General features: G+C 46.1%; 1 non-coding gene across 1 annotated transcript; it reads right to left on the bottom strand.

Moving 5' to 3' along the window:
* Positions 1–594: 594 nt before the first annotated feature.
* On the bottom strand, positions 595–728 carry LOC136168095 (small nucleolar RNA SNORA70). Its single transcript, XR_010663248.1, has one exon. It is a non-coding gene; the product is annotated as a small nucleolar RNA SNORA70 (small nucleolar RNA).
* Between the last annotated feature and the right edge of the window lie 24,993 nt (positions 729–25,721).

The following is a 25,721-nucleotide window of genomic DNA, read 5'->3' as shown; positions in this document are numbered from 1 at the left end:
GCTGAGGGGGCCCCAGGAGAAAAGCACCAGGAGAAGGAGGTGTGATCATGAGAGAAGGCTGCCCAGCAAAGGTAGGCTTGCTTCCTGGAAGTGACCTGGCTACTCTGCTTCTTAGGATATAGCCAGAACAAGTGTGTTGTTGCAAAGACGGGGCTTGAGATGTTTCCCAGCCTTCTTCTTTTTTTCGACAGGAAAGTAGGATTTATTGCTGGGCTTGAGTAAGGAGGGGACAGCGACCAGGCTTTCTCGAGTGCAGGCCCCATTTGTCCAGAAGGCCACAATTAGTGACCTACTTGATTCCACAGCCATCTGGGATGGCTTCTCTGCTACCATGTTTTCACATTCATCCGCATGAAACTTGGTAGATCCCCACTTGGAGATGTGGATCTTCTGGCAGCCAGGGAACTTGAACTTGGCCCCATAGAGAGCCCCAATCACATGCTGCTGCTTCTGCAGCTTGGTGTGGATGGACATGATGACTTGGCCGATGTGGACCTTGGCCGCTGTGCCCCCAGGCTTTCCAAAGGCACCACACACACCTGTCTGGAGCCTAGGCTGTGGCCAGCATGCCAGTCATGAAGGTCCACTGGAAAGAGTTGTCTCCGAGTTCCGTTAGGGCAATCTGTACAGGTAACAAGCTGCATACACTACCAAGAAGACGGCTGTTTCAGCCATTGCACACTGGGTCCCCATGGGGAAAAGAGCACAGTCAACTTAATTGGCTGCCAACAGCCTTCTTCTTTTTAAAGATTCGGGGTCACCATAACCCCTACCATCTTGGTTTCTTCTTTACTGTCTACTGCTGCCCCAGGCACCTACTGACAGCCTCTCATAGGGAAAAGCCACAAGGTGTTCATAGGAGGATTAGCACCTAATGTGTGCCTGCCCCCCAAATGCTGGAAGAACTAAAAGATCGTGGTATTGAAAGGGGCACCTTTGGAGAAAAAGCCAAGCAAGCACCTGCCATTGCTTATTGGGCTACAATTAGATCACATAAGATTCTGCACATAAACCTTTGTATCTGTTGATGAATCTAGTTGGGAATTCTGCCTGCTCACCATTGTATTAAAATATACCATCCTACAAACAGAGATGGTTCTTCCATAGCAGGTGGCCGAGATCGTAGATTATAAATTGAACGCTTAAACCCAGATCGATCAATCGCCTCCCAAGTCAGTGCTCTTTGTGTTAGAACCATTGCCAGACTCCTCCTGGTTCTCCCTCTCATAGTGACGAATCAGAGGGGAGAGCAGAGGCGGGGGATGGGGTGGGCTGGCCCCTTATTTGGAGATTGAGTCCCAGGGTACACTCAGTGTTTTAAGACCTTAAATAAGTTTCTTTATGTACCTCTGCCTCTTAAAGAGATGGGACTATCAGACCACCTTACCTGCCTCCTGAGAAATCTGTATGCAGGTCAGGAAGCAACAGTTAGAACCGGACATGGAACAACAGACAGGTTCCAAAATGGGAAAGGAGTACGTCAAGGCTGTATATTGTCACCTTGCTTATTTAACTTACATGCAGAGTACATCATGTGAAATGCCAGACTGGATGAAGTGCAAGCTGGAATCAAGATTTCCCAGGAGAGAGGAAGGCGGGCGGCGGGGAGGAGGGAGGGAGGGAAGGAAGGGGAAAAAAAAAAAAAAAAAGATTTCCCAGGAGAAATATCAGTAATCCCAGATACACAGATGACACCACCTTTATGGCAGAAAGTGAGGAGGAACGAAAGAGCCTCTTAATGAAAGTGAAATAGGAGGGTGAAAAAGCTGGCTTAAAACTCAACATTCAAAAAACTAAGATCATGGCATACAGTCCCATCACTTCATGACAAATAGATGGGCAAACAATGAAAACAGTGACAGACTTTATTTTCTTGGGCTCCAAAATCACTGTAGATGGTGACTGTAGCCATGACATTAAAAGACGCTTGCTCCTTGGAAGAAAAGCTATGACCAAACTAGACAGTATATTAAAAAGCAGAGACATTACTTTGCTGAAAAATCTCCATCTAGTCAAAGGTATGGTTTTTCCAGTAGTGGTGTATGAATGTGAGAGTTAGACCATAAAGAAAGCTGAGCGCCGTAGAATTGATGTTTTTGAACTGTGGTGTTGGAGAAGACTCTTGAGAGTCCCTTGGACTGCAAGGAGATCAAACCAGTCCATCCTAAAGGAGATCAGTCCTGAATATTCATTGGAAGGATGGATGCTGAAGCTGAAACTCCAATATTTTGGCCACCTGATTCAAAGAACTGACTCATTGGAAAAGACCCTGATGCTGGGAAAGACTGAAGGCAGGAGGAGAAGGGGATGACAGGATGAGATGGTTGGATGGCATCACCAACTCGATGGACATGAGTTTGAGCAAGCTCACAGAGATGGTGAAGGACAGGGAAGCCTGGCATGCTGCAGTCCGTGAGGTCACAAAGACATGACTGAGCGACTGAGCTGAACTGAACTGCTTCAGTTCCACATCAGACAGGAAGGGAAATTGTACAGTAACTCTCTAATATGATCTTGTTATATTCCAGAAAAATCACATAAAGGAAGAAAATCAGTAAAGATCCTCTATTTTGTATGACTTTGCCAATATCTTCTGTGGAAAAATTTATAAATCATTATCATTCTGTTTCACGGTCACATTTTTTTAATTAAGACAGAAATGAATATATTTGTGAATTCAGCCACTTACTCACTCTCATTATTACTGAATGGTAATCATGGGGATTGGGAATCATTTATAATTCCCTTGTACGGAGCATATCCTCTGAGCCAAGCGAGTCGTCTTCTGTGAAGATGGGAGGCAAGTGCTGGGACAGCCCAGGCTGGACAAGGGGAAAATCAAGGTTTGCAAGTGGAGAAAGAAAGCAAGTCGATGGCCAGTTCTGTGGTTCATAAACCCAAAGGAGATATCGAAAGTATATGAGATACAAAGAATAGTGTTACGAACATCCCAGTCTAACCACTTAGCTTAAGCGTTAGAGTTGGACGAATATTGCTGAAGGCCATAGTTGATTTGTTCATATATGTGTGTGTGTTTGTGTTTTATGTTCCTTATTCACTTAATTTTGTGATTCTTATTCACTTAGTTTTCTTTGTAATTCTTACACATAGCAATGCACCCTCAAACCTTATATTGCTTAGTCTTGCATAGTTTTGAAGTCTCCATAAGTAGTGCAACATTGTAAGCACTTTGTTCTTTCTTGCTTGTTTGGGATGTGATCTGTGGATGTTGATGCACATAACTCTTACTCATTTCCACTGTTACATAGAATTCCATGGGCTTCCCAGGTAGCACTAGTGGTAAAGGCTCTGCCTGTCAATGCAGAAGACGAAAGAGAGACAGGTTCGATCCCTGGGTTGGGAACATGTCTTGAAGGAGGGCATGGCAACCCACTCCAGGATTCTTGCCTGGGGAATCCCATGGGCAGAGGAGCCTGATGGGCTGCAGTCCACAGGGTTGCAAAGAGTCAGCCACGACTGAGGCAACTTAGTGCACACAGGCACATAGGATTCCGTTGCATGAATACACGGTAGCTTGTTTACCAATAGGAACTTTTATTTTCTTCTCTTTTTTATTGCTCACACTATTATGGTATTTCAATATTATTTTTACATACATAATTATTATACATTATTATTCCTAACTTGTAAACATTCTCTGAACATAGGCTCCGGTGCATAAAAGACTACACTGTGAATCGATTAGTTTTCTCCATAGTTTCTTTGCAGACCAGAGGTCTGAGAGCCGAGGTTGTTGGCAATGTCCTCCTTTAGCCTCACTGTACCTCCCTTTAAAATCAGTCACCTGTTCTTCAAACAATATTTTCTCTCAACTGTGCCCCCAACTAGATGTCAAAACCTCAGTGCTATCAAATGGTGTCTTTTGACATCAAAACATCAATTTATGTCAACTGTAATTTAACCTATAACTGAGCTGCCATTATTAGAATGATAATGTCCTTTGTCATATATCTTTTCTTTCACTTTCCCTGATTTTAGTTACTGAAACAACACCTGCTTCTTGTGCGTTGAGAGATGGTGCTGATGCTAATGGGGGTCTGTTACCAGAACACCCTATGAAGATGGTGTCAGAGCCCATGGTGATGAGCGGAGAGTTCTATAAATGGGTGTTGAGAATAATCAAGACATCCATGGATCCAAACCGGCCACAGAAATACCATAGCAACAGATGAACCATAATTGCGGCATTAGGGGCTATTTCCTCAGCTACACTCTCACAGAATCGATGTTCACGCTGCGTCCTCGGGAGAAGCCCAGGTCAGGTCTGGATGCCCCCTTCCACGAGGGCTTGGCTCCTGGGCCAGAAAAAAGCGGGGTATGCTCCCCTTCCCAACCCCTCTGCATCCTGCCCACTTATACCTGAAGTGTTCACAGCAGCAACAGAGATGTGTGCACCCCACACCCCAAGTCACTCAACCTAATAGTCACCTAATAGTCACACCCCAAGTCACCTAATAAGATTCTGCTCTCAAGAAACAGAACTACTGAGACTTCCCTGGTGGTCAGTAGTTAAGAATCTGCCTTCCAATGCAGGAGATGCAGGTTCGATTCCTGGTCTGGGAAGATCCCACACTCCATGGGGCAACTAAGAGCCTGCACACACTGCCACAAAGACCCAGAGCAGGCAAAAATAATTTTTAAAACATGGTACTGAGCCTTTAACAAAATCAAATTTGAATAAATAAATCAAATATCATAAGGTAAATAAGTGCTTTTCAAGTTCTGTTCCTATAATGGTGTACAAGCTCCTATAGGACCAACGCTCTTGGATAAAATATGTATACTAAAAAAAAGAAAACTACCTGCCAGCCGGAAGTTCTTATCTTGGTGGACAAGCAGTGAGACCAGAGCAGCATGTGGGGTTGTGAAGTGACAACACCATCCATCTCTCTCAAGAGCACGGGGTCAGGGCTGGGCTCCCTCGGCCCTGAGGAGTCTGTAGATGTTAAACAGCTGTCTCTGCAAATGGACCGCAGTAGCTAGTGGTAAAGAATCTGTCTGCAATGCAGGAGACGTAGAGACGCGGGGTCGATTCCCGGCTGTGAAGATTCCCTGGAGGAGGAAATGGCAATCCACTCCAGAATTCTTGCCTGGAGAATCCCATGGATGAGGAGCCTAGCGGGCCACAGTCCACAGGGTCACATGAGTCGGACACGACTGAAGCGCCTAGGTGCAGGACAGCACTGCAAATGTGGCCCCTGCTTCTCTACGGCACGGAGACTAGACAGGACTCTCGGGACCCATCAGATTTGACCATGACCCTCAATCCTAATCCTGAAAACACCCAGGAAGGGGCCAGCCTGAGAAGGAAGGACTGCCTCTCGAGGACGTCCCTTGGCCTGATGCATCTTGCCGAGGTGTCTACCGAGAGAGGCGGCAGGTTGGTGGGGACAGTTTCTCTCATGGTGAGGACTGTGGGGGATGGAGCTGCTGGAGAGGGCAGAGTCTTTCCCATGGAGTTCCTGAATGGCACACCTTTCTGCAAAGACAGAGTGAGCCCAAAGCCCTTGACATGGAGTCAGGGGATGGGAGAAGGCTTCCTGGCAGCTCTTGCCTCCCTTCAAGGCTGTGGGCTCACTTATCATACACTTCTGCGGATCACGACATCTCTCCCTGTCCCTCAAGACAGCCAGGATAATTGATTTCATTAAAGTCTAGATATTCTAGAACTAGTTCCTATATGTTGAGTGGTGATAGAGCTTTTTCCCTCTCTGCCATCTTTAAAGGGTGATCTGAATTCTGGAGGTTTGCTTTCAGCCTTCTCAAACTCATTTTGTTTCCATGGTTACAAAACACGGCTCTCCCTGACCCACCATGCATCAGGAGAGGCACACCGGCTGCCTAGTAATGGCTATATTGTTTTCCAGATTCGCAGACCTCCTCAACACTAGCCAGAAATTAGAAAGGTGGCTGCCCTCCTGTTGTGTGCGCCAGCTGGCAGTCCTCATTTAAGTGCTTTGCAGGGAGCAAGGTAAAGGATATTTGCACTATAAATTACAAATATTGAAGCATTCCCCCAATAAATGGAATATCAAGGACAAAGGTTGGAATGCAAGAAAGCGTCAGCAATTGCCACGGCATCCCAGGGGAATTTCCTCTTGCCTAGGCTAAGTCCATTAGTCTAGCTCTGTACTTGGAGACAGGAAGCCCTGTCCCGGAGGCCAGTGCTGCGATGGTCAAGGGCCGGCAGCTGATCTGAAAGATCCGAATGTGAATCTGTTTCTTGCCAGCTGTGGGTAATTCATTCTCTCCTAACTGCAGTTCCCTAATCTTTGAAAGAAGCAACTCTTGCAGGCTTGTTGAGAGGATCAAATGAGAAAAGTAAAGGCTTTCGTAAGGTACATATTATGCACTCAGTAAATGCTAATAGCTAGTTTTGGCACTATGACTTCAAAAGTCATCAGTTCCTGTGATGTAAAATAGTGCACAGTACGTTAGTGCAAAGTATAGAGAAAGTGTTTGGTGGGGACTTGGGATTATGATTACCATCACCATGATGCTGATGGTGATAATGGTGGTGACAATGATCAAGTTATTGAGGTATAGAAATTATAGAGGCTTAAATGTAACTGGTTGCATTTGCTCCACTTAATGAAAGATGTAGTATACATAATGATTAATAGTGAGTGTTAGTCACTCAGTCATGTCCGACTCTTTTTGACTGCATGGACTGTAGCCCGCAAGGCTCCTCTGTCCATGGAATTCTCCAGACAATTCTGGAGACTTTTTTGTCTCCAGACAACTCTCCAGAATACTGGAGTTGCCTTTCCCTTCTCCAGGGGATCTTCCTGATCCAGGGATCCAGCCCTAGTCTCCTGCATTGCAGGCCAACTCCTTACCATCTGAGTTACCAAGGAAGCCCATAATGTTTAATACATGATTTACATTTTGACCTTGCCTAGAGTGGAAAAGTTGGCTTAAAGCTCAACATTCAGAAAACTAAGATCATGGCATCTGGTCCCATCACTCCATGGCAAATAGATGGGTAAACAGTGAAAACAGTGACTGATTTTGTTTTTCTGGGCTCCAAAATCACTGCAGATAGTGATTGCAGCCATGAAATTAAAAGATGCTTACTCCTTGGAAGGAAAATGATGACCAACCTAGATAGCATATTAAAAAGCAGAGACATTACTTTGCCAACAAAGGTCCGTCTAGTCAAGGCTATGGTTTTTCCAGTAGTCATGCATAGATGTGAGAGTTGGACTATAAAGAAAGCTGAGCACTGAAGAATTGATGCTTTTGAAGTGTGGTGTTGGAGAAGACTGTTGAGAGTCCCTTGGACTGCAAGGAGATCCAACCAGTCCATCCTAAAGGAGATCAGTCCTGGGTGTTCATTGGAAGGACTAATGCTGAAGCTGAAACTCCAATACTTTGGCCACCTGATGCGAAGAACTGACTCATTTGAAAAGACCCTGATACTGGGAAAAATTGAGGGTGGGAGGAGAAGGGGACGATAGAGGATGAGACGGTCGGATGGCATCACCAACTCGATGGACATGGGTTTGGATGGACTCCAGGAGTTGGTGATGGACAGGGAGGCCTGGCGTGCTGTGGTCCATGGGGTCGCAAAGAGTCGGACACGATTGAGCGACTGAACTGAACATGTGTAGATGTGACTTACTCAAACTTGATATGTCTCAGTTTTCTTCTCAGGAAAGTAGAGAGGACGGTAATATCCCCATGTACCTCACTGAATTCACTGGTAGTTTGGGGGGCCTAGGACAGAACCAAGGCTGAGATCTTGGGAACATGCACCAAGGCATGGAAGAGCAGGACACCCATGAGGCAAGCAGGAAGCAACCATGCTCTTCTCATCCCTCACGTGCCTCTTAATCTGCTTTGCCAGCTATTTCTTTCCTGTGTGAAATCTCAAGCTGGTCCTCAGAACTTTTCCAACCATTGGAATTATATAGTCTTCTCATAATTCTCAAAATAATAACAGTCTTATTTGAGAAATTACAGTGCCCAGTCCTATATGGTAAAGTGCCAAACTTCATTTAGAATGACAGTGTCTCTCTTTCCCCGCTTTATCCTGGCTTCAAAGTGAATTTGTGACTTCCACTAAGAAGGTTGATGAGGGGCAAGAATCATGAAACTGACTTTCACCACCTCCTCTAAAGGACAGACTGTCCTCCCTGGGGCCACTGTGACTATGTGACGTTGAGCAGGCTGTCCCCTCCCGGGCCGCGTGCTTCTCATCAGTGGACCGGAGGAGGATGACTGCACACGGGAGAGTGAGGTTTGAGAGACATCTCTGTGGGGCCCGGCACAGACAGAGCGCACAGTGAATCACCATCGCTGTTTCCACGTTACCTTTTTTTTTCAGACTGACGGTCTTGTTGTAGTTGTGCGAAAACGGGCTGCAGTGCATTTGGCAGATTGAGAGTCACCTGCAGCCAAAGCTGGGGTTGTGCAAGCTGCCGAGGGCTCAGGGCCCTGACCCGCATGGTGAAGAGAAACCCTAAAGGTCAAGTTCTAACTCAGGTGGGAAGGCTGGTCCCTTGGGCAGTCTGACTTCCTTGCCTTTCTCTCAGGAAGGCAAAGGGCATTATTTCCCCGTGCTGCGCTGCTGCCGTCTCCCTGGTGAGAGGCTGGGGAGGGTTTACGAAATCCCCAGGGAAAGACAGGACCTCCCTGCTGCCTCCTGCTCCCTTCCAGCCACTTCCCAGCCCTGGCTACCTTGACCTCCTACGAATCAGGCTGTGTGTTCCCATAACCCACCAGCAGTACATCAATCACACATTGTAACTGTTACCCTCTGTGTATAATGTGGTTATACATATTAACTGTGTATAATATGAGCTGGAAAAGACCCTGATGCTGGGAAAGATTGAGGGCAGGAGAAGAAGGGGCCCACAGAGGACAAGATGGTTGGATGGCATCATCGACTCAATGGACATGGGTTTGAGCAAACTCCAGGAGATGGTGAAGGACAGGGAAGCCTGGCATGCTGCAGTCCATGGGGTCACAGAGAGTCAGACACGATTGAGCAGATGAACAACAATCTGAGTTGGCTAAAGGAAAAGTGAAAGATTTGGAGTCCGGCTGGGTACCCTTTTCATGGGCTCTCTCCGTGGACAACCATGTCTCACGAATCATATTCCATCCAGAACCTATCTCCTCCCCTGTATCCTCTCTCAAGTTGTTGTCTGCAAGGAGGCATGGATATTAGCTATTTGAAACTACCCAATTAATGAAGAATGTTGGACTCTACTCAACACTAAATCTACTTTACAACTTTTTGATGTTTTTTTATCTGATGTCTCAAACTTCTTTAAAAGGAAAAGAATTTCAACCTTGAAAATGGCATCAGTAACTACTGAGGACTTTTCTTGAGAACACAAAGCCACCTCCTATTCATAAATTAGTTTTTCCCAGACCCCTGCCCATACCACCTATGCAAAATCACTTGAAGACAAATGGTATTATTCATGTCAGATAATGAAGCAGATGTTCAGACACTGCTATACCTGCCTGAGTCCCACATTATAGAATAAATGTCTTTACCTTTGGAAGCAGAAAGGAGTTTCAACTGTCTGGCCATTTTCAACAGGAAAGACTCAACCGTCATTTATATCTGGGAAAGTCCATGTTTTCCTTTATGTAGGAATTCCAACCAGTTTCTGTGCTAAGAGATTGTGCACACACTCAATGCACACAACAACCCCCTTGGGAGGACTAATTGTATCTTCATTTCACACTAAGCTTTGAGATTAGAGTCTATACGACCAGGAGATGGCGGGCCATGGCTTTATGTTTGACATCTGCCATTCTGCCTCCTACTCAAATAAAGGCTCTGGGTTCCTTCCCATACTGGCTCAGAAAAGCCTCAATACAAAACGTGTAGGATCATCTAGAGTGAAATTTGGAATAAGTTTAATATTCATATACCTTAAACTTATACAGTACTGTACGTCTATTATGTCTCCATAGAAAAACTGGAAGGAAAAATATTAAATATTCCCTTATCTACACCCAGAAAAGATGAATGCTCTCATTCAAAAAGGTATATGCACCCCAGTGTTTATAGCAGCACTGTTTACAGGAGTCAAGACATGGAAGCAACCTGTGTCCATCGACAGAAGAAATGGATAAAGAAGATGTGGTACATATATACAAGGGAATACTACTCAGCCACGAAAAGGAATTATATCATGCCATTTGTAGCAACGTGGACAGACCTAGAGATTGTCATACTGAGTGAAGACAGTCGGAGAAAGACACTTATACATGATATCACTTAGCATGTGGAATCTAAAAAATAGAACAAATGAACTTATTTACAAAACACAAACAGATTCACAGCCATAGAAATAAACTTACAGTTACCAAACGGACAGGGGGAGGGATAAATTGGGAGTATGATTAACAGATGCACACTACCATACATAAAATAGATAAACAACAAAGACTTACTGTATGGCACAGGGAACTATACCCAACAAATTGTAATATAATGAAAAAGAATCGGGAAAAAGTACACACACACACACACACACACACACACACACACACACACACATATACATGTACGTATATATAACTGAAATGCTTTGCTGTATACCCAAAACTAACACAATATTGTAAATCAACTATACTTCAATTAAAAAAACGCGAATGACTCAGTTTGAAAAATATTCCCCTATCAGAAAAATACCTATTTTCCAAAAATTTTTGAATACAAAAAATTCAAAAAAAGACACCAAGATAGATACTACTTTATTTACAAAGAAAGACATACTATATTTCCCTTTCTAAATACAACTGATCCTTTAACATCCCATTTAGGAAAATAAACTTTCTCCCTTATCTGAACACTTACAACATATTTTTGAAGCAACTGATGATACAAGGGGGATAAAGGTGAAATATTTACTAAAAATGTGACTGCGAACCATCTCGAAAACATCTCTCCAGGGGACATTTGTTGGTGATCAAACTGTTTTGAGACTGTAGTTTAATGAGCACGTCAGACTTCAACTGTATGTCCTGCAGTCAGGAAATGCAGAGAAGCAGAAGCCTGCTACCTCACCGGGTTCGTTCTGGCCCCACCACTGGAGGAAGAATGGAGCCGGCGCCAGGCCCCCAACGACACGTGAGACCAGCCGACTCTTCTCACTTCTTTTCACTTCTCCCATCGCTTGTTTGAAAACCACTCCATTCTCACTCTTCAGATTACGCAAGTGATCTTCTAACAATGTTATGACCGAACAGAGCACAGTATAAATGTAACAGGATGATACAGATCAACAAATGTGTCTAAATTGGACAATTGCTTTCTCAGACATGTTCCAAATGTATTAGTGGAAGTAATGTTTAAATTTTTTATTTTTGAAAGATTAAAAGTCTTTCTCTTACTGCACCTTTCTTTCAACATCTCTAGGTTTCTTTCTTTTTTTTTTTTTTGGCCGGTGATTAGCCTGTGTCAGGCGGAACGCTCTGTTCTGGCCAAGCACTTATCTGGGTCTGCACTGTGGGCTTTATTGGTGCTTGAAGGGTGAGGCTGGGCCCTCCCAGCTCCAAGAAAACACAGAGTGAAATACAGTTGCCAGAGATGATGAGGAGCCTGGCTCAAACAGGAAGTGATAATAATCTCTGCTTGGGCTTTTGAGAGTTTAAAGTACTTGAAGAAAGTTTGAATCGAGGCCTGGGATATTTAACCCTTTCAGTGCCAGGATGGAAAAGAGGATGATGGTGAGGGCAGAAGGGGTGCTGAAGTCCAGGAGAAGCCAGGGCAGGCAGCTACTGACATTTAAGCTGCTGTGGGCTTTATCAGTGTCCTCTCTGAAAAAAAGTTGTTTAAAAACCTGCACAAAAGACACCACTTTTAAGTAGAGAAATTGTCATTTCTTTCCTTCCTCCCCCTCTCCTGACTCTGGTAGCTTTCTGAAAAGACCAGACCTGAACAATTTGACCATCATAAACATTTCTTCAAGTGAATGAAATTCAGTTGTTTCGCTGCTGGGAAGAAAACCCTGCACATTCTCACAGTCTGCCATCATGGCAGGAAGGCTCTGCGTTGGTGGGGGTAAACACCGTGATCCACTCCGTAAACTCTCTCAGGAAACCCGAGGCCATGAACCAGACAGTGCTAAGGCCAAAGAGATTAAGATTGAGGACCACAGCTTGGTGGAATCTATTTATAGGCATCCACACGGAGAAGAGGTTGAGGAAACCTTTTTTGGTCAACTCGCCGAAGTGTTCAGTTACGTCTAGTTATGATGGGCCGTTTAATTGCATTACATTCTGGAAAAACAATTCAGCTGACCACAGACCACCAAATAGCTTTTTGGACAGCACTGGAGAGAATTTCCTCTTTCAGGATGTTAGAGGAATTGGACAGGACAGAGGCCGTAACCGATCCTTAACAGGGGAGAAGTGGTGGGAGACTTAAAGATAAAGCAGGTAGATGGTTTAGAGGAATCAGTCACAAACACAACAGAGCAATATTTCAGGAGAAGGAAAAAAGTGAAATCAGAAATTAAAAAGAACTTTAGGAAGTAAACAAATGTTCTGTTTAACATGGTGGATTGCACAGATGGATTATCTTCTCTGTACCCAACCCCCTGCAAAAAAGTGTTACAGGTTTTATTCACAGTAACACAGAACAGCAGCAGAAGAGGTGTTTGAACAGGAGACTGGAACTTAGGGAGCAGAGGGAAGACAGTAAAGGCCTCGTGGAGAAGAGAATGTGTCTGTAGATGGAGACACTGATGGAGGAGGGATTGTTTATCTCAAGGGATCCACCGAAGGGTCCCCTCCAGCATTCTGAGTGGCAGGTAAGGACCTACCCCTTGCTTCTCTGTATTGTAGGAAACTGAAGGTTATTCAGTGGGGAAACTGAATAGCAAATGCTCTGAATCTGGGGACACGGGCCCTGCCAAAGGTCAGCATGCGGAGTGGTCTCCAGGTAGAAGATACTGGAAATACCCCTTTGCTATGAACCTCCTCCCCATCTACTCCCAGACATTCAGAAGCCAGGTGTGGGCAACCCTTATGCATCCACAAGCCCCACCATGCACTTAACCAATCTGGGTTTTAGTACCTTAGTCATCAGGCAACGCCAGTTCGATTCCTCGGTGGGGAAGATCCACTAGAGAAGGGACAGGCTACCCACTCCAGTATTCTGGCCTGGAGAATTCCATGGATTCCAGTTCATGGGGTTGCAAAGAGCTGGACATGACTGAGCCACTTTCACTTTTCATCAATATGAGAGGATAGTCAAGCATTACTAGAAATTTGTGGGGGAAGAGAATAAAACAGAACAAATAAACCTAGAGGAATTAGTCAATGAATATGAAGGGAGCATAAATGAACTTAAAAAAAAAATCAATGTTAGGTAGATATTAGGTCAGCAAATGCTGCATTCATGAAAAAAAAAATGAATAAAAACATCCATACACCCACACACATGTGTGGACAAGGAATAAATAAAAGGCCTTGGAATTCATAGGTATGGTAGCTAAAATAAAAAACAATTTCTATAAACAGTTTGAAGGATAGAGTGGAGGAAAATTTCTCAGCACTGAAAGATATATAGTGTAAAAATCCTACTGGGTGCCAGCAGAATGGGGAAAAAAGGACCACATTTGGGTCCATCATCATGAAATGTGGAGACACCATCGCCAAATAGAAGATTTTAAGGGCTTCATTATTTTTGTTGAAGAATGTTCCTGCGAACAGTCTTGCCATTCCTGCACAGATGGAGGGACAGAAAGGAAAGTCAGCAGAGGAAGAGGGACAATGGACCATTGCTCAGCAAAGGTTCCTTCTGGGGACTCTGGGCTACTTTAGGTGTTGGTGGGGTCAACTAAGGGACATAAGCTGTCATAGGAGGGGCCCCAGAGGACAGAGAAGATCCCTTGAGTTTCTTCTAATGGAACGATGTCACCTTTTAGAAGAGATAGCCTGGGACCTAGTTACAGACTTTATCTTGAAATCAACACCTGGGAAGATATTGGAACAAGTCATTGAGTAATCTACTGACTGCCCAGGAGGGCAGAAGACACTGGGAAGAACCAACAAATGCTTCTGGAAGAGCAAGTGTAATCGGCAAAATTCAAGGTCCTCCTCCAAGTCTTCAGGGTGTGAAGGGACCTCAGGAGATGGGCCTGGGGGTCCAGCACAGGGGTTACCCAGGAATCTGCTAACATAAAAAAACATCGCAGAGTATTGTGATACACACTTGCTAGAGTCAGCACAAACAGTGCATTTGGACACCATGCCAGTTTTAGCAAATCTCTCCAAATGTGAAAGGTAAGTTAATATGTACATAATAGGGTATGAAATGTAAAGAGCAAAACCCGGGCAAGGCTGCTGGTGGGCAGTGGGGTCTGAGAGGCATTAGGGACAAGCTGGGGGCTCCAGTCTCCAGTTGTAAAGCTACTTGTTTTCTACCCAAGTCCAGACACGCCTGCAAATCAAAATCCAACCATAGCAACCAAGACCAGGAAGGCAAGTGAGTGCTGGGGAAGAATGGCCTGGTGCACTCTGTTCTCCTGGATCACAGTGGGAACCTGCTGAAGTTCTCTGCCAGATACTGTTCCAAGGGCCTTCGTCTTCCACCCCGTGTAATCCAGACAGCATGCCTCTGACAGTGGGACTCTTACTATCTGCATTTTACAAACAGGGGAACTGAGGCTTTGAGAAGTAAAATAAAGCAACACGTCCTAGCTCACAATGTTAAAAGCTGCCAGCAGGAAGACAGAAAACTCAAAAACACAGTGGAAGTTTCTGTTTCCTAATGTTGCTCAAAGTTGTTCATGGGGGCTGTGAACCTACCCAACAAAATCCCGTTAAATGTAACTTTCTGTGCTAGATCAACTAGTACAAATGCTTTTACTTAACAGGTATCAGAGAAAAGTAAAAGGCATTTGTGTTGGAGAAAGACACAAAAATGAAGACATTCAAACCACGACCTTTGTGTTCTTCTACACGTGGAGACATCCACCAGCTCCAATTTCAGTTGGAGGACAGTCTGGCTTTGTACTGTGGAAGCAGAGCCCAAAAGCCAGCCTTTGCTGATCGGAGGACAAAGGCGAGCACCGTTCTGCGACTCACACACTCTCACGGTGGAAAGAGTCGTGGGTCCGTGCCGCCGCTGGTCAGCAGGACCCACAGAGGCAGATGCAAGCAGCAGAGGGAGAGAGGCCAGGCCAGCCCTGGGTGCCCCGCGTGCCCTGTGTGCCCCAAGTCACTAACCTGGCCATCCAGCCAGGGCTCCCAGGTCGCGGCCAGTGCTGTCCAGTCGCCAGGTCAGAGCCCCTGGGCGTGTCCCTCTGGCTAGGAAGGGCGGGGACGTCACACCCGCAGCGATCTTCTGAGGCCCGTGGCGGAGACCACGGTGGGACAAGACGTGGGCTCCTTTGGTTTGCCACATTTTACAAGAAAACTGGATGTGAAACGTAGAAGACGGCCGCCGTGGTCAGGGTCACGCTTCCACAGAGGGAAGCTTCTGGGACACGCGGGGCAGTCAGTGCTAGATGGAGGCGATACCCGCCAGCAGCCATGCCAAAATCCCCGCTCCGCCTGCCTTCTATGCTGGGAGCGGAGGCGGCGCGCGAGCGGGCCCACCGGTGCGGGGGGCGCTGCTGAACTCTACTACAGACGCCTGATCACAAGCACTGGTCCTCGGAACGTAATATTTTGCTTCCATTTTGCAGACCTGATGTTAACCTGTAAGATCTGACGCCCACACTCGGGAAAGCGTTGGTCTGCTCGCCGCACTCCCTGAGGCGCCCGGCCTCCAGCGCAGTGCATTGTGGGAGCGCCCCTCGCCTCACGAGCCCGGAGCGTCATAAGCGGCCCCACCGGAAGCAGGGCTCCAGGAGGCCCGCGGTTTACCTGGATCTCCCAAATCACAGGGCTGCGGTGGAATTGAATCTGACTCCAAAAAGCACATGTGTTCTGGTCCACTCTGCTGTAGAAGGTCTCAAACAGGATTTGCTAAGCTCTGGAAAATGGGCATAAACAGAGGAATGTGAATCAAAAGTTCCCAAATGTAGCAAAAGACATAAACCTACAAATCCAAGAAGCAGAGCGAACCCCCAACAGGATAAACCCCAAAATTTCATGCCAGGGACATCATATTCCAATTCCAGCCCCCTTGTACAGCTTCCTGTTGCTAATCGTAAAAACGTTTTATTTTTTATATCAAAGAATTAAATGAAGATATAATCAGCTTCCATTTAAGGTAGACTAATTTTCTACTGTATATCTAAAAGCATATTAACTAAATGCATGTGACAGTAGACATACACAAATATAAATATCACAGAAACAAATCAATTGCTCTTAAATAACAAAATGAGAGAATTCCAAACAGACCATGACTATGCTTCTTGTCTGTTTTTGATACTACGACATGAAGGTAAATGACCATCTACATTTTAGTATATGTAACGAGCCAAAACCAAACAGGATATAATATCTCATTTGAAAATGCATTTGTCAATAAATCATGCATTTACCATGTAATTATCTTAAAATAGATTACGTGGAGGAGCATCACTATTTCCCTGTGGACAGTTGAAATGTGTCTTTATGTACAATCAAGATGATCAACATTTGTGTTAAAATGAATGTTATAATGAAATCTTCAGTGACATACCAATCAAAAACAACACTGCTTCTTCATTTTGTATCATGCAAAAATAATCATGTGATTAAAAAAAGAAAACTCTCCCAGGACTCTTGAAATTAGGTATTAACATATAAGAAGTTGGCAAGACCGGAAGATGTTAGGAAATTGTGCACATCTGTTTAATCATGGGGGCTTCATTTTTCCCAACCACAAATGTGCCTTCATTTCTTTATCTCCTCAATGGGAGGTGTCGCTCAACTGAGCAGGGACCCTAATTAAATTAAGATCCTTACCCGGGGTTTCAAGCCAGCTTCCCCGACAGCCCATTTGTCTTACCGACCTGAGAATAGGGTACTGTCCTCTGACCCTGCCAACATTGCAAGGCTGGGAAAGAGGAAGCTGGCCTCTGACAGGACCAGCTTTGTCTGAAGACGTCAAAGTTGGTTCAGTTCAGAGAAATGTGAACTCATCAAGGTAGATAATACAGCATCCCCACAAACACTGAGGCTTCCCAGGTGGTGCTCGTGGTACAGAACCCGCCTGCCAGTGCAGGTAGGCAGAAGAGATGCAGGTTCAATCCCTGGGTCGAGAAGATCTCCTGGAGGAGGGCATGGCAACCCATTCCAGTATTCTTGCCTGGAGAATCCTGTAGACAGAGGAGCCTGGTCGGCTGTAGTCCATGGGGTTGCAGAGTCAGACACGACTGAAGCAACTTAGCACGCATGCACGCACGGTAAGCAATGCTGGGGTTTGATTTAGGCTCAGTTGGGGAGAATTCACAGTATGTCCTTGTTTTCTGCATGGATGTATGTGACCCCCACATACTCACACCCAGGCAGGGGGTTCGTTTTCTTACATTTATGCAGACAAACCTAATGACAATTTACACAACAGCAGCAGAGCAGATCGACTGGTCATCCATCTTTTCTGTCTCCCAGCTGGGCAGTCCGGGTGAGCCACTTTTCCAGGCTGAACTCCATTTATTCATCTGCAAAGTAGGGTTGGTAATGGCACCCGCCTTTACTGAAAGAGCAGAAAGTAAGCAAGTATCTACAAAGCCCTGAGGGCGGTCCTCTCACATGATGAGCATTGCAGAGAGTCTATTATATCAACTAAAAAAACCGACACAGAAGCAGGCATCTACGGAAACGCTGAAAGTGAGAGTGTCAGGGATCTGAGTGAGGTCGTCCAGTGAGGTCGGCCAAAGGGTTTTCTGTCGATTTAGGTCTTCCCTGGAGTCTCATCTTTGATGTTCTGTTCTCCTACTTTTTCCTATTTCCTGTTCCTGTTCTGCAGGCTGACGTAGCAGGGGGAGTTGAACGTGTCACAATGAAGACAGAAGGGCTTGGAGGAGATGCAGCGCCCAAACGGAGGATGAACCTTGGGGTATCATCTTGGTTCCAGGTGCCCGTGGAGCACCGGGTGACCTCCTGTGTCCAGGAGGGAGCTGCCCTGAGGGGAGCCGCCTTCCCTCCAGTGGGCCCTCCCGGAGGATTCTGCAGACAGACGAGTTGAGGGGGCCCTGAGAACCAGGGGCCCAGGATCCACCCCCCCCCCCAATTCACCGCTCTCCACAGGGCCCGGGAGGGACCGACAGGCCGATTCTACCCTAAGATCACCTCTTCATGTTCTGGAAAGGAGCTGTCATCTCCACCTTTCTCCTCTCCAGACAAAACCACCTTCTTGGATGTTTTCTCAGCTGCCCTCTTCTTGAAACAGTAAGCACAGTTAGGAACACGGTGGGCGTTATTATTTACCAGCACAAGACTTCGCGTTTGCAACTTCTTCAGCCTTTGAACACCGTGATGAACTTTGTTCCCTGCCAGAGTTTCCGATTTTGAAAAGGTGAAAACTAAAAGCAAGGTCGGGTGGGACCAGGGTGGGGACCGCCTCGACAGGAACGCCGTGTCTTCAAAGGATCGTTTCCCACTAATTTTGCCAAAATTTCCTCAGATGTGGTGGCCTCTCCCGGTTACTTGGGTGGTTCTGGAACCAAAGTGGGGTTTCCACAGTTCCCTACTCAGTCCCTTCCCTGGGAAGGAACAAAGACATCTCGCTGAGCTTCCAGGGAGCTGGAACTGAACTTCTTATTGCTGGACTCTCAACTGCAATGTAAAAATCTTTTTATTAACTTTAAAAAGCATATGCCACTTAAGTTTTTTGAAAAATACCCAAGGAGTCCAAGTTGAAAGACAAAACTTCATCCTGCTATTGGCTGCATTCAGATCAGGTCCACTAGAGGGCTGATTCTTCCACAAAGTAAACCCCATCTTCAAGTTCTCGATTTCTATTTCAATTTACAATTTAGTGCTGGCCCCAGGGAAGATGCAACCATGTGTAGGATATACCCATGCTTGGAGAGTCTAGGTTTTAAACAGAACAGACTCATTTAGAATCAAAGAACATGGTAAAGATGCGTTGATTTGCTTGTTCAGGGAAAATGAATTCTTAAAAGCACTCTCTTTTGTTTTTACTGCTTTAAAATAAGTAAATAAGTGTCAGTCCATGTGAGAGTTAGACCATAAAGAAGGCTAAGCACTGAAGAATTTGATGCTTTCGAACTGGGGTGTTGAGGACTCTTGAGAGTCCCTTGGACAGCAAGGAGATCCAACCAATCCATCCTAAAGGAAATCAACCCTGCATATTCACTGGAAGGACTGATGCTGATGCTGAAGCTCCAATACTTTGGCCACCTGATGCGAAGAGTCAACTCATTGGAAAAGACCCTGATGCTGGGAAAGATTGAGGTCAGGAGGAGAAGTGGACGACAGAGGATGAGATGGTTGGATGGCATCACCGATTCAATGGAACAGAGTTTGAGCAAACTTTGGAAGACAGTGAAGGACAAGGAAGCCTGGTGTGCTATAGTCCATGGGGTCACAAAGAGTCATACACGACTTAGCAACTGAACAACGACCTTGCTATTACCAACATGTGAGTTTTGAGTTGTCTGCTCAAGTCTCCAAAGACCCTCCCTGTTCCCTTTCATGTCCCCATCCTGACATTTCTGGGAGGATGGAGAGCAGCCATCCGTCATCCCACTGCCCAGATGAAGACCCTGCTGCCCGGGTCCCAAAGCCCAGGCCTCCTGCCAGCGAGCCCTCTAGACTGCTCCCCCTGGGTTCAAATTCTCATGTGGTGGCTCTTTCCCTATTAAGCAACTTACAAGTTCAGATTCTGTGCCACTTTATCTAGAGATGTAGCCCACTCATCCAGAAGTGGGCCCACTTCCCACCTGGGGCAGGCCTACCTCAAGGGTAGACACAAACCCAGGCAATCCAGGGATAGTCAGGAACTCAGGTCCAGGACTCTTATAAGAGCTATTTGGTGAATGAGTATAATAATAGTAATAGTAACAATAATAACAATAACTAACAGGCAGAAAGTGAAGAGGAACTGAAAAGCCTCTTGATGAAAGTGAAAGAGGAGAGTGAAAAAGTTGGCTTAAAGCTCAACATTCAGAAAACTAAGATCATGGCATCTGGTCCCATCACTTCATGGGAAATAGATGGGGAAACAGTGGAAACAGTGTCAGACTTTATTTTTGGGTGTTCCAAATTCACTGCAGATGGTGATTGTGAAATTAAAAGATGCTTACTCCTTGGAAGGAAAGTTATGACCAACCTAGATAGCATATTAAAAAGCAGAGACATTACTTTGCCAACAAAGGTCCGTCTAGTCAAGGCTATGGTTTTTCCAGTGGTCATGTGTGGATGTGAGAGTTGGACTGTGAAGAAAGCTGAGCGCCGAAGAATTGATGCTTTTGACCTGTGGTGTTGGAGAAGACTCTTGAGAGTCCCTTGGACTGCAAGGAGATTCAACCAGTCCATCCTAAAGGAGATCAGTCCTGGGTGTTCATTGGAAGTACTGATGCTGAAGCTTAAACTCCAATACTTTGGCCACCTCATGCGAAGAGCTGACTGGTTGGAAAAGACCCTGATGCTGGGAGGGGTTAGGGGCAGGAGGAGAAGGGAACGACAGAAGATGAGATGGCTGGATGGCATCACCGACTCGATGGAAATGAGTTTGAGTTAACTCCGGGAGTTGGTGATGGACAGGGAGGCCTGGTGTGCTGCGATTCATGGGGTCGCAAAGATTCGGACATGACTGAGTGACTGAACTGAACTGAACTGAACAGTATTAAGTGCCTTTTATATCCTAGACACTGTCCTGAGCAGCTCATGTAAACTAGCTCGTTTAATTCTGGTTGGCCACACGAGGTCAGTCAGTGTTTTCCTGGGGATGCTGATGGATGGAGAGGGTTGCTTTGAAGCAGGCATGATATTTCCATGCCCTGCAGTTTCATGTTTGGAACTGGGGCTCCTCCAATTTGTCTATCTCGGAGTTGAATGCCATGAAATGTTCTTTCTACCATATATAGTTCAAAGGAGCAATTGCTGTGATATGTTCATGTGACTTTCAACATAATATAGATACTTCCCTCCTGTGCTTTTTACACATGAGTTAAGGCAGATTTTGCAGTCATGAAGCTTAAAAGCGACTGATCCTGCGATCTGACTTCTGAAAGGGTCGCAATTACTGTATCCATCAATATTGACTTACCAATGTCAACATCACACCCCCAGTGTCACAAATAATGTTTCCTAATTTAGGAGAATTTTCTAAAGACTTTTCAGTATAGTAGCAGGATTTTTATCACTATGGGTATGGATGAGATGAAGGATATAAAAGTGGAGACAGCTGTCAGTTAAGGTTCTTGTCTCAGGAAGACTCTTACTGAAAAGCAAAATACTTTTTCATTTTAACTCTAGCAGAAGCTGTCTGAATTTGTAAAAACAAAAAAATAAAGAAGAGAGAGAGAGAAAGCATCCTCAATTGTCAATAGTCCCAGACCCCATTATTTGGATAATTATTGGTAAAAAAAAAAAAAAAAAAAAAAAAAAAGGAAATATCTTAAAGGAAAAGATGCTTGAATGCAGGAATTCTGAACTGTTGGTACTTAACTTCACAGAGATACATCATGGCATTCACACACCATTGAGTTCACCCACTTGAAGTTTTTTTCAATTTTTAAAAAATATATTTACAGGGTCATGCCACCATCACCACTCTCCAAGTTTAGAACATTCTGTTCCTCCTATAAGAAATTCTGGGCCATCAGCAGGCACACTGCCTTCTCTCACCCCAAACCCAGTTCCCACCAATGTGCCTTCTGTCTCGATGGATTTGTCTGCATGCCACGGGGTCTGTTGTCCTTCTCTCTCATCCGTTCTTCCCCCAGGAGAGAGGTGTGCGGACCCCACCTCCAAATCTCTCAAGTGGGCTTTCCAGGAATGCTGTTCATTCCTTTGGGTTGGTGGTTTCCAATGGTTGTGAATTTCTGGAACCCACTGTTGAAATGAAACCCGAGGATGGTGCATCAGAGGCGAGGGGAGAGTCTGGGATGCAGGCCCCAGAGGTACTGGCTGAGGAGAGGACGATGCTGCCCAGGTTGGCTCCAGCGGTGCCCGAGAGGACCCTGGGGCTTGGTCCAGACTCTGCGAGACGCAGGCCAGGTGGTAAAGTGCATCCTCTGAGGCGGTTCATGCCACTGCCCAGGTGATTTTTCTCTTGACCCTGGGTTTCCGCACACCTATAATAGATTAGTTTTTCAAGGAGATTCCAAAGCCCAAATCAATAGACAATAGCTCTGGTGCTTGTTTTGTGTGTGTGTGTGATAAAACACACAGTGTTCACATTCAGCTCATCATTTCCCACATGTTTTCATCTTGTAAAACTGAAACTGCACCCATCAGACACTCACTCACCAACCCCTGCCCCAGACCCTGGCACCCAGCAGGCTACTTTCTGTCTCCATGCATCTGACAACTCTGGGTGCCTCTTATAAATGAATTACACAATATTTGCCTGGCTTGTTTCATGAGCGTAATGACCTCAAGTTCCATCCAGGTTGTAGCCTGTGTCAGAGTCTCCTTCCTTCCAAAGAAGGACAATATTCTGTTGTCCAGTGATTCTCAGACACCTAAGTCTGCAAACTGCTAGTGCAAGGTGGGTGCAGTCCACGCGGCTCTGAGAGGCTTGGCAGGCCGTGCCCTCGCCCACTGCCTCACCCCCGCCAAGCCCTCCTCCCCGCTTGGAAAGAACTGCCAGGCCCCCAGTACTGCCTGCAGAGAAGGACACCCCCCAGTTTTGTCCCTGTAGACAAACCAGGAGGCACATGGGGAAGTTCCCAAAGTGGAAGGCGGGGGCAGGGGTCGGTGTCTGTCTGAGGGCCTGCTGGACAGCGAGAGCCTGGATGGCAGACAAAGCTTTCTGTCCTGCCCCCAGTCCAAGCTCTGGGCCCCACCCTCAGCCGGGCACCTGGGGAGGTTGCCCAGGAGTATGAATGTGGAACATCGCTTTGGGGCCACTCAGATGGAGGCGGGATCCTTCTCAGTAGGGTCACCTACTCTGGCATCTCTATTAGGACCAGCAGCCCCTGTTGGATCCTGGTTTCTTCATCCTGAATAGTGGAAAAATAACTGTATTCACACCATGCATTGATCTGAGAATTAAGAGCAGATAATCAAGAGACCCGGAATCAGTATGGCTCAGATTCCGGGTGAAGAAGCTTCCTGCAAGGCAGAAGGCCCAAGTTCCACCCCTGGGTCGGGAAGATCCTCCGGAGATGGGAATGGCTGCCCACACCAGTATCTTTGCCTGGGAAATCCCATGGACAGAGGGGTTTGGCGGGCTGCAGTCCAGGGCATTGCAAAGAGTCAGGTATGACTGAGTGGCTAATGCTTTCACTTTCACTCTATAGATGGACCTGAAGAGTGTCTACAAATAGTGAGGGTTCAGTGAGTGGGAGCCAAGATTAATGTGATTAAAACCATAATTTAAGAGGGAAGAATATTTAAACTGTGGCCCATCCATGTATTTCAGCTTTATGCAACCATTAAAAATTTTGTTTACATTTTGTGTTTACGAAATTGTTTAATGCATGAGGAAATTTTTATGCCGTGTTAAATTTTTTAAAGTTTCCAGAATTATAGATATGGAATGATTCCAATTATGCTTAAAAAAAAACAGTAGTAAAGACTCCAGAGGAGATATGGCAAAATATTAACAGTGGGTATATCTGGGTAATGAGTGCATAACTATTTTTCCCTTTTTTTCTACTTTAATATACTTCCCATAAAGCAGATTTCTATAATTATACAGTATTATACATGGGGGTTTCCCTGATGGTTCAGATGGTAAAGAACCTGCCTGTAATGCAGGAGACCCAGGTTTGATCCCTGGGTTGGGAAGATCCCCTGGAGAAGGAAATGGCAATCCACTCCAGTATTCTTACCTGGAGAATTCCATGGACAGAGGAGCCTGGTGGGCTACAGTCCATAGGGTCATAAAGAGTCAGACATGACTGAGCAACTAACACTTTCGCTTTTCATAATTGCATATACAGTAAACCAAAAATTCAAGGAAATGCAAATATATGCTCCTCAAGCTTTAGTTTTCCATCTCACAGGGGTCCCAGCCTGGTCCTGGGAGCCTATCATAGTAGGGGTCCAGGCCACGTGCTGACCACCAGCGTCAGCACCTGGGAACCCACAGCCTGGGCTCGGTTCCGACGATAAGTACAACTGGCAACTTTTTTTTATCAGGATCTTAAAGTGGCTCACTCGTGTTATCTGCAGACAAATAGTGTCCTTCTCACATTAAAGTCCCAGAAAGAGATTAAGCCCAGCTCCAGGATTAGAGCTGACTGGTTACACATCTTGTGGATATGAATCATTGCTTGTCGGTGACCCCTTTAGCCCAGGGATGTCCTGGCTCTTCCTAAGAAGCAGGGAAGAGAAAGCAGAGCCTGGAGGGCTCTGTGGAGGCCACCAGGCCTCTTCTGCCACGGAGACAGCCACGGAGGACAGCCTCGAGTCCTGAGCGGCAGGAGAGCCGGGCTGGGAGCAGGAGAGCCGGGCCGGGAGGGAGCCGCGGGTTTCAGATGCTGCCGCTCCCTGTGTGGCCCTGCACCGAGCCTTCGCCTGCGCCCGCTGTCCACGGCTGCCCTTGGGGTCCCCTCCTGCACCCACTGCCCGCTGGCGGCTGCGCCTCCGAGCGCCAGGCACCCAGACACCCCAGCCGTCGCCTGCTAGTGTTTACCGCTGAAATCTGGTTGTTGGCTTCTGTTTTGTTCTTTCGGTGGCAAAAAAAAAAGGGGTGGGGGCTTAAAGGTTACTTTTAGCGCCTGAGGGATCCCCAGGATGGTTTAAAAAGGATACGCTGATCCCTGCTCCACTGTGAGGCCACTATTTAAAATCACACAACCTTACAAGTCAGCCACACTCCAGTGTAAAACAAACCATAACCAACAAGGACCTGCTTTAGAGTGCGGTCTGCTCAGCGTCGTGTGGCAGCCTGGATGGGAGGGGCATCTGAGGGAGAACAGATTCATGTCTACGTGTGGCTGAGTCCCTTCACTGGGTACCCGAAACCATCTCAGCATTGTTAATCAGCTACCCCATGGACTGGAGCCTGATAGCCTTTTCTGTCCATGGGATTCTCTAGACAAGAATACTGGAGTGGGTTGCCATTCCCTTCTCCAGGGGATCTTCCCGACCCAGAGATTGAACCTGGGTCTCCTGCATTGCAGGCAGATTCTTTACTGCCTGAGCCACCAAGGAAGTACCCGATATAAAATAAAAAGTTTAAACACATAAATAAAATCTGAAAAAAAGAAAATAAAATCACACACTGTGTTCCAGCTGAACCTTGGACTGTGTTACAAGACAAGCCCGTCTTCTTAGGACGACTGTCATTCCTGCCCTGGGGGCGGGTGGGTGGGTTGCTGGGGGTCAGCCTGCCTTTAGGACAAGAGCGAGGTTAACCAAAGGACCTCAAGCTTCCTACTTTCCACAGGAGACCCCCAGAGTCTGCCTGTTGCCCCCTGCATGTGCCTTGTGGGAGGGAAGCAGGAATGTCTTAAAGATTATTGTCCAAAAAGCAGACTCCATCTCTGGAGCCTGGAAACTGGACGCAGGCCCTTAGTACTGGTGCGTTCCATTCCTTCCTCTTCAGAGTCACAGGTGATTCCAGGGCCACCTGTCAACCTGTAGGTCAGACTGACCCAGATCCCACACTTGGAAAACAATAGCGCAGAGTATGTCTCTCTTTG

The sequence above is a fragment of the Muntiacus reevesi genome, chromosome 4, assembly GCF_963930625.1.
Source record: "Muntiacus reevesi chromosome 4, mMunRee1.1, whole genome shotgun sequence".
NCBI classification, from domain to species: Eukaryota; Metazoa; Chordata; class Mammalia; order Artiodactyla; family Cervidae; genus Muntiacus; species Muntiacus reevesi.
This window is presented reverse-complemented; position numbering and strand designations above follow the sequence as displayed.